The sequence below is a fragment of the Hippocampus comes genome, unplaced genomic scaffold (assembly GCF_001891065.2).
Source record: "Hippocampus comes isolate QL1 unplaced genomic scaffold, H_comes_QL1_v1.1 scaffold96, whole genome shotgun sequence".
NCBI classification, from domain to species: Eukaryota; Metazoa; Chordata; class Actinopteri; order Syngnathiformes; family Syngnathidae; genus Hippocampus; species Hippocampus comes.
In genome coordinates, this window is record NW_017806074.1 from 253,065 (window position 1) to 262,688 (window position 9,624).

The 9,624-nt window shown below is 43.5% G+C and overlaps 1 protein-coding gene across 1 annotated transcript in view; it reads left to right on the plus strand.

Annotated features, from left to right (window-relative positions):
- The first annotated feature begins 9,015 nt into the window (after nt 1-9,015).
- st6gal2a (ST6 beta-galactosamide alpha-2,6-sialyltranferase 2a) overlaps nt 9,016-9,624 on the plus strand; it is a 31,412-nt gene continuing 30,803 nt past the window's right edge. The window contains exon 1 of the mRNA XM_019894539.1: nt 9,016-9,473. The gene's annotated coding sequence lies outside the window, so the exon portion shown is untranslated. The remainder of the gene's footprint in view (nt 9,474-9,624) is intronic.

Consider the following 9,624-nt stretch of genomic DNA (forward strand, 5'->3'; position numbering starts at 1 on the left):
CAAAAAAAAAAACTATTCAAGGCTAACTGGCTGGCCCTGTGTGGGAAAAAAAATACTTTCCTCCCTTGTTAAATCATGAAGTACCTGTGGCTTTTTCGAATCAAATTTTTTGGGGGGAAATCTGAAGTCAATTTCACTGACCACACCCAAACGTGATTATGTCCAGACCTGTACGGTCAAGAAATAACTTACCTGTCTTCACACAATTATAGCGTCATCAATGTATGGCGATGACAGCATTTGTGAAATACCTCAAATCATTTCTACATAGAGATATTTAAGTCAATGAAACTAAGTAAAATAAAATAGAATCAAGATTTATCCCTAAAATATCAGCGCCGGTCTGGAATCGGGGGCTTGTTTTCTATGCTGAGAATGAGTCATCCTTAAAACCTTTTTGAACTGTGCGTCACTACCGCATATTATGGAATGACACACTCCACTTGTCTTGAAAAGGCACATGTCGGAGGGAACCTTGACTGTAAATAAACTGCAAGTGGATTACATAACAAAAGACTCACAGACACACATCACACAATCAGGTCCATTTGAATCGGTAAATGTGAATAAATGTTCTCTTCACAGCTGATTAGTCAAAATGAGCGTTTATTCATTTTAAGCCGAATGCGCGCACGCGCTCGGCATCCCTGCCGTCATACACCGACCTGTCCATCACATATGTAATCACCATGGAAACAACCCAGTTCCAAGCTGGCGCATGGCAGATGCGGTGAAAAAAATGAGGGACCAGACGAAGCCTCCCCGTCTGCCTGGGGAGGCGATGTTCTTAAAGGGCCGGCGCAAGCAGACTTTTGTCTTTTCCAAGGAAGGTGCAATGCCAGCTAACACATTTTGCTTTTTAAATTTTTTTTTTTTTGAAATCATGTTGCAAGACCCATCAGTCACAAGCCACTACACTGTAGTAGTGTAAACAGAATTAGGGAATGAAGCTTATCGCGCGGCATCATTACGTGATTCTATTAGGTAGGTAAAAAAAAAAATCATGATTTAAAAAAAGCAAATTATAAACAGAAAATGAGGGATGAAGGTCAAAATAGCACACAATACATCAGTTGCTGTGAGGATGACATGCGATGATAGCGGGGAAAATCTGTGAGGAATTACTTGAACCACACGGAAGTTTCATGACAAAGTCGGTGACGGGCTAAAACGCGGGAGAAATGGCGTGAGAAAGACGAAGGGTAGGCAGTGAGCAAAAAGCTTCAATGCTTTTAAGGCGTTATCAGCAAATGGAGTCGCCGTCTCCCGGGAACTAACACCCGCTTTACACCTGCTGTGTGAACATGAGGGAAACCACAGCAGTCAGGCAACCCCGCCCCACAGCCAACCCCCCCCCCAAAAAAAATGTTCCCTTTTGCGCAAATAGCACAACAAACAAACACATCCAATGAGCACATTCCCCAGAATGCTTACTTCAGGCATCAATTAAATACAGTGGAACCTCAAAAGTTGAACACAAGATGAAAAAAGAAAAAGGTCACGAAGTATTGTACAATAAAGTAAAGTATACAATCCTCAAACAATTTCTCCTTCCTTCTCTTGTACGGGGGATGTAGCAATACCCAAATAAATACATTTCAAATGAACTCTGAAAGCTCCATACATCAACTGACAAAGACTTATGCGGAGGACATTTTCACTCTAATTATCATTCCTCTTAGAAACATAAGATAGTTTCAGTTTTTTTTTTTTGTTGTTTTTTTTTAAAGCATCTTCGTTTTCCTTAACCATAATAACCTTGGTGTACATGCGTGCTATGGAGCCGTGCCGCTTTAAAGTGTGTGTGCAGGTATGATTGATTTAGCAAGACGGCAGCAGGGAATAGTTAGCCACTGACTGGCATTAAATTAAACTGTCAAGCAGTCAGTCACTACGGTGAGGCCCAGCTCAGCAGTGCATCGATTCCTCTGTTGCTTTGCTGAGACACCAACTTCTCACTGAAGATGACACACCGCATGTCATTTTGGGTGATGGTAGTGGACCCCCCCACCCCCCACCACCCAAAAAAAGCAAGGCAGGAGAATCAGGGAGTGCTGAACCAAATGTATTAACAGAAAAACACTCGCAGGGGTAGAGTGGAAAAAACTAAAACCCAAACTCAAATAAAATCCTGGGGAAAAAAAGCAACACAACAATCTGACAAAGACTGACAGAAACCAGGAAACGAAATGCAAGCAGACTGACGAGACAACAAGGAACCCCTGGACAAGACACAAAGAGTTGAAGGAGCTGTTTGGTCAACGCAAGGGACTCGGTGACAAGGACAAGTGGAGACAAAAAAGACATGGAAGGAAACAAAACCAAATGTCATCTGAACAAAAACAGAATCATGACAGTAATTCTCCCTCAAGTGACGGATCCCAAACGCCCCAAAGTCATCCAGTGGTGGCCCGCAGGCCGCTTGCCGCCGGAACAGGAACGGACGGCTCGCCGCCGGAACAAGAACGGGCGGCGGGCTGCCGGAACAGGGACAGACGACGGCGGCGAGCCGTGCGCCGCCAGATCAAGGACGATGGGACTGCTGCGAGATGTGCGCCGCTGGAGCCAGACGGTAACAGGGATCAATTTCTTGCCTCAGGTCCAGTTTTGGTCGGATCGTTCTGTCGTATTGGGTGATGGTAGTGGACCCCCCCCCCCCCCAAAAAAAAGCAGCAAGGTAGGAGAAGTATAGGGAGTACTGAACCAAATGTAATCAAAACAAAAATAGATTCATGACATCATGGTGACCAAACTGTTTTTTTTTGTGGGGAGAAGGGGTGGAATTTTGAGGCAAATTCTGCAAGAATACTTTCGCTTACTTCAGAGTTGGGTAACATTTCCTATTTTGTGCATGCCAAAGGTTCATCTCATTGGAATAAGAGTGGAAAAAAGACCCAAAGAAAAAGCCCTGAGTCAATCCTATATGCTGCTGACAAATGCCGATTATGCAAAGCTTCGTGTGACTTTTTTTTCCAAGGACGTTTTGTTAGAATTCTGAAATGTACAACATTGTTTTGCGATCCAGATAAAGCAAACGGAAACAGGAAATCAGCTGAATCTCTTTCTGACTGAACATTGGCTTATTTTGGGCGCTTAAAAGTAATTAAAACCCATTCACTCCCAAAGACGTTTTTAAACGTCTTTTCAGACATGGTCTAGAATTGGCTGCTTCTGAATGAGTTAACCGTGTATTTTGGGTTGGTCTTACCATGGCCTCTTGAGTCAACTCTTTCCTTTGGGAAGGAAAACTGATTCATTGGTATGGAAAAAAACATTAAGGAAGTAGCAGCAGCAGCAGCAGCTCACCGGGCTGTCGCTATAACTGCACACGAAAATGCTCATAAAGTGTTTTGGGACGGCGATGTAACCAACCCCCGTGTGTCCCGGGATGATTCCATCCAGTCGCAGGCTGGCAGATGAAGCACCGAGCAGGTCAGAAGCAGCAGCTGTGAGTTTTATTAAACCCATATTTTCCTGCATATTGTTTCTGAGCCTTTATGAGCTCCACCGTGATCCCGTGCATTTTAATAAGTGAAACTGTCAAATTCATCCGAGGGAGAGATATTTGTTTTTAAATCAATAGCTGTTGATTGCAGCCAACTGCTGCTGCCAACTTTTTTTTTTCTCCATCGGAAATAAGACACAGTGAATGCATTTGTGTCACCATCTGAAAACTTTATGAACTGTACGGGTGATGTTTTAATTTGCCTTTTAACATTCTTAAAGATCACACAAGGAGGATCTAAAAGTTTGGTTCCAGAGACCATAAACAGAATATGGGAGAATTAAAAATTTTTTTTTTTTACAAGGACTCTCTCATAATTCTGATGTCAAATAAGCATAACTTCTATGTGTGCCCCGAAGTGCCACAGAAATTCAAAAGTTACCTAGTTTTGAAATTCATATTTTATTAGATTTTATTACAGGAGGAAAGTCTCATTCCCCACCCCCACAAGATAAAGTCCCAATCTTATTCTCATGAAGTTAAGGTTCAACAAGGGAAGAAAGTCATATGTAGGAATTGGAAAAAAAATAACCATTATTCTTGTAATATTATGCTTTTTTTCCATTCTGGAAAAGACATCTTTTTTTTGACAAAAAAAATAAGATTTACCATTAGGCTTTTTATCCTGGTAAAGATTGAGTGGTTTAGATTTCACTATTACCAGGGACAGTGGTTACTACAGTGGACGGCTTTTCCTGTTATCAGTTTACAGGGTGAATAAAAAGGTTCATTTAATTGGTGTATCGAAGTTAGTATTTTTTTGGTCAAATCCATTTCTGTCTGTACTTGCTAACTATGACGCTACGATTGTACTGAGCGGCGAGATGTTTTTGTTTGTTGTAATCATTTCCATTTCCTGTTCAATGGTTACTGTCACACTTTTCTTCAGCCATCATCGCTACCCTGGTGGCATCTCACACACACACACACACACACACACACACACACACACACACACACACACACACACACACACACACACACACACGCACACAGGTAAATAAACACACAAAAATCAACTACCGGTTGTTGATGTGAATGAGCCCGTGATGGCGACTCGGACCATTTTGAAATCAGTCACGAGTGTGCAATCAGGACAAACAGATGGCACGCAATGGCTGAGATAAGGCCTGAAACGCTCGTGTGCATCGGCGTCACTATGGAGACCGTCACACTCTCGAGGGTTACTAATGGCCATCAATTAGTCGGGAGACGCAACAAAGCAGCTCCGGTGTGAGAAATGGGCAGATGTTCAGATACGGTTTTGTCCGTGTCGGAAAGCTTTACGTGCCTGGGATGATTACGGCAGGTAGACATGATGAGAGCTGGGCTGCAGCTTCGGTGCCAGTGGTTGGAGAAGACACTCAGCAAAGATGGCAGAGAGGAAGTTTGGGTTTATTTCCACCAATTTGAGAAATTCTATAGATTAGGGGAGTCGCTGATGGTGTCGTGGTACACTCGCCTGACTTGTGTGTGTGTGTGTGTGTGGGGGGGGGGTGAGGGGGGGCAGTGTGGGATCATTTCCCACTCAGTGACAGCGTGGATGGTTGTCTGTTTCTATATGTGCCCTGCGACTGACTGACTGGCGACCAGTTCAAGGGGTAGTCTGCCTTCCGCATGTTCTGCTTGTGCCTGCCTGGGTTTTCTTCCACATTCTGAAACAAACAAACAAAAAAACTTTGCATGGGAGGCGAATGGAACACTGTAAATTGTCCCTTGGTGTGATTGTGAGTGTGAGCTGGCAACCAGTTCAGGGTGTCACTGGCCTGAAGACGGCTGGGATAGGCTCCAACACGCCCGCGACCTTCGTGAGTATAAGCAGATCAGATAATAGATTGGATGGATGAATGAACTTATTAGTACTGTAAATGTGACATTTCCCTCCCCGATATATCTTTCCAGTAAGAGATGATTTGATATGTATCTCAATTTAATTCAAAGAAGTACGATTTGATGAGTGAAGTGAGTCCATCAGATCTACTCCCATAATTCCTCTGTCGTGATGAACTCATAGCCGGTGGCCCCCTTACTTTTTTTTCGAACTACAAAGGCTGCAGCGTAATAAAAAGTCTTGAGTGACAAGCACCTGGAGAGGGTTGATAAGCACCTGGTGTTGAATCATAGTTTGAGCGAGAGACATTTTTGGATGACGTTTGAGTCTTTCTTAACATGGCAAGCTAATTTTGTTGCTGTCGGAAAAAATCACAGGCGGTGGTTGTTCTTACGCAGTATGACCAATTTGCGGTCAGGTTTATGATTTGTTTTTTGTGGTTTCTTGCTTGTCATCGGGCACTTTACCGATGCTCTTACGATGCCATGGCAGTTTTATATTCATCACTCAGGTAGCCGGGAAGTCAACGTTTCACATTGTTCCAAAACAACCCTCCATCCATCCATTTTCTGAACCGCTTCATCCTCACAAGGGTCGCGGGGCGTGCTGGAGCCTATCCCAGCCGTCTTCGGGCAGTAGGCGGGGGACACCCTGAACCGGTTGCCAGCCATTCACAGGGTACACACAGACGAACAACCATCCGCGATCACACTCACACCTAGACACAATTTTGAGTGTTCAATCAGCCTGTTTTTTGGAATGTGGGAGGAAACTGGACTACCCGGAGAAAACCCACGCAGGCACGAGGAGAAGATGCAAGCTCCATTCCGGAGCCCGGAATGGAACCCACAACTTCTGCACTGTGAGTTCGACGCGCTAACCACAAATTTAAAGCCAAACTAGTGTTCGACATTTTAAAAAACTGAAGAAATTAAGACATTTAAAAGGGAAATAGAGAAACAAAATATAGTTTACTAAAATTCCTGACAGCGCAAGAATGCGATTTTGGAAAAACATGAATATGGGTGTGAGTGGGGGGGGGCAGCATAGTTTTAAAATCATTTACCCTAAGGGCGAAGTTCAATTCTGCTGGCAGTTTATTTCATGCTATGTGCAGCATAACAGCTAAATGCTGATGCACCATGTTTGCTTTAAACTCTGGGTTCCTCTCATTGACCTGACTCTGCTGACCTCAGAACCCTAATGGGTTTATATTTATTCCATGAGCATTTCTTAACTGTATTCAGGACCTGAGACACTCAGTGATTTATAGGCCAGTAACATAATTTTAAAATCTAATCTCAGCAGGTGCTACTCGGTACCCAACAGAAAACACTCGTATCCAGTGAGTCGGGACTCCAACTGCGCAAGGCAGATTTAAATTTGACAGGTATAAACACAAACCGCAAAGACAAACATTCCACTAACGCGGAAATTTGCCCCCTAGCTGTGACAGTTATCAACTATAAACGTCACAAAAGTCACAATAAAGCGCAAGATTGTTTCTCATTGCAAAACTCAAGCGCAAGATGACTTTCCACTTTGGTCTTACGGTTCACAAGCGAAGGCTTAAATCTCTTTTTGTGAGCCGATTTATTGTTGACGGGGGGGCGCGCGTAGCCGTGCGGCAGTAATTGCAGCGTGCGGCAGCTCGCGCCCGCTGGAGCGCAAACAACTGAATAAATCGAGATAGCGCACTCATTTGAACGTTTGACATTTACTGATGAGGCAATTAAGGGGAGGGAATCAAAAACACACTGACTACAAGTGCACAAACTGCGGCGGCGGTGGTGGCGGCGCCGTCTTGCTCTCACGCCAAACGGACACTATCGTGTCATGTCCACAGGCGCAGGTGACACATTTGAATTGGATTAAACACACACAAGAGTCGCAAAAAGGACGCCAGAACCTGCCGTCATTTTCAGACGATGATGGTTGTCCACTGTAGAGACACAGACATATTTAGTTTTTATCTTCCCTAGGTTGAAGTCACTCACTAAGCACTGTGCTTGATCTTGTGTGAGAAAAATTGCATGAATCCAATTTGCATATTTGCGAGTAATTTATGGATGCTCAAAAGCCGAATGTCAGATGAGGGTGAACACCGAAGCGCCAAACGCCACTACCTGGTTCCGTGTGATAATGGCAAGGTCAAGCAGCCGACATTTGCTTTGCGGCACTTAATTATTGCGCTGACATCTGTGGCATCACTTCATTAGTCGCGTAAATTAACCCTGCGATTCTCAAAAGGCTGCTGTAGTCACTGGCCTATCATTGTTTCGCTCTAAATCTTCTTTCATTTGTGAAGTTTTAGTGCATAGGTTTAATCATCCACCGGAGTGAGAGTCAGCTCTACTTCTTACTAGTACATGTCCGGTACCGGGACTTTTTCTGTGTATTCGATGGTGAAGTTTTACACTGCAGTCTAAAAAAAAAAAAAACCCAGAAAGTAGAAAAATTGCATTATAAAGTAAGCACTGTAATTTTTGTTAAGTGTAGCCTTCATACAAGAGTGGTTATGTGACTGATTCAAAATTGGAGAAATGCATAACCAGGATTTTTTTTTTAAGAGGAGAATTCCTCAGTGAATAATGGACGAGTCTTGATGGCAAAATTCAGACGCAAGCAGGAGGTGAGCCTCGATGAAGGTGAACAATTGGATGGTGACTGTTGGTTGGACTTCCGAGACTATAATTAGTATGCTGTATCAATGTAGATAGAAAGTGGAGACAATACAAGAACAACTCATTTAAAATTGCAAAAGCAGAAAAGAATGAAAGTGAGTGACAAGGGGGACGAAAGGAAAAAAAAGAGATGAGGAAAAAAAGTTTTGAGGTGACAAGTGAGCCGTGAGAAAACAAACAGGAGGAGGTGGGGTGGGGTGGGGGTGGCATGAAGGTCCGGGGGTACTTCTTGTGTGCGAGTGGACTGAATTGAAGTCAATTCAGAGTTCAATCATGTCTTCCATCTTGTGTGCTGCCAAGTTCTGTTGAAGAAAAAAAGACCGGGACATTCGGTCCCTGCTATACATTCATGGCCAGACCCTGTCGGAGCTCACAGACAACAAAACAACTTCTTTTAACTCATTTACACAATTCAAATTCAGGGGTCTATGATGCAACATTATTTTCATTGAAAATGGGGAAAACAATCTTTGCGGGCTGTTTTGGAGCACGTTTGAGTATTTGACAACCTGGAATGTCACTACAGCACAATAGGCACAACCAACTGAATGACTATGATGAAGTAAACATCGTTGGCCGCTTTTAATTAAAAAAAAAAATCCCCTTCGCTTCACATTGTTACTGGTGCGCTTCCATTTCTTAACCAAACAAAAGGAACAAATTAAACACAAGCACATGTAAGATAGCTCACAGAACCTGTTCTTAGGAAATAAACAGGAATAAAATTGTGGAACTCCTTTAAGACAATGTGAGGGGTGTGTCAAACACAAAGCAAAAGTTGCTGAGTAGGTAGTAAATACAAAAGAAATACAGTATGGGTAGAATCTAATAACGGCAGACGACATGCACTGTGAACTTCAGCTATTTAACACACAAGCTAATGTGTCACATGGCTGACATAATCCACCTATACTTCGTCAAAGGGTGAGAGTCAAGATGACAAGGAGGATGACAAGGAGGATGTGCACGTGGATGTGGTGTTTCTTTAAAAAAAAATAAAAACACTGCCAACTAGAGGGTTGGCATGTACATTACATTCTTTCCATTGTCGTAGTTCAGCTCCCAAACACTCACGGAAATTAACAAAAAAAAAAAAAAACAAATAAATAAATAAATAGAAATGTACTACAGTATCGGTCTCCAATATTTCCCAACGTACTGTTAGACGCCAACCGTTAAACCCTTCTCGTGTGTGGCTTTGTGTAGCTCCCCGGCGGCTCCGCCCCTCTCACTCAGATGTGCATGCCCACCTCCCACCCCACTCCCAAAAAAGAAGAAAAAAAAACGGAAGAAAAGAAAGGGGTCCAGCATTACCAGCAGCAACTATGTGACAGACAGACAACGCGGATCCTCGGCTCTGCTCGCAGGTATCCGCGGAGGCACAACCGAATCACCACCACCACCTCCACCTCTCTCCGGACGATCGTGGCAGCATTCCGGCAGCGCTTCTGAGGTCAGCATTTTCTTTAATTTATTGTTCTTCCGACATATACCGGCTCTTCTTCCCATGCAATTGGCTGCATGTGAGTGTGTGAAGGGAGCATCTGGCTGCACGCGCACATAACACTCACGCCCACACACAGAGAGAAACACATTAATCAACC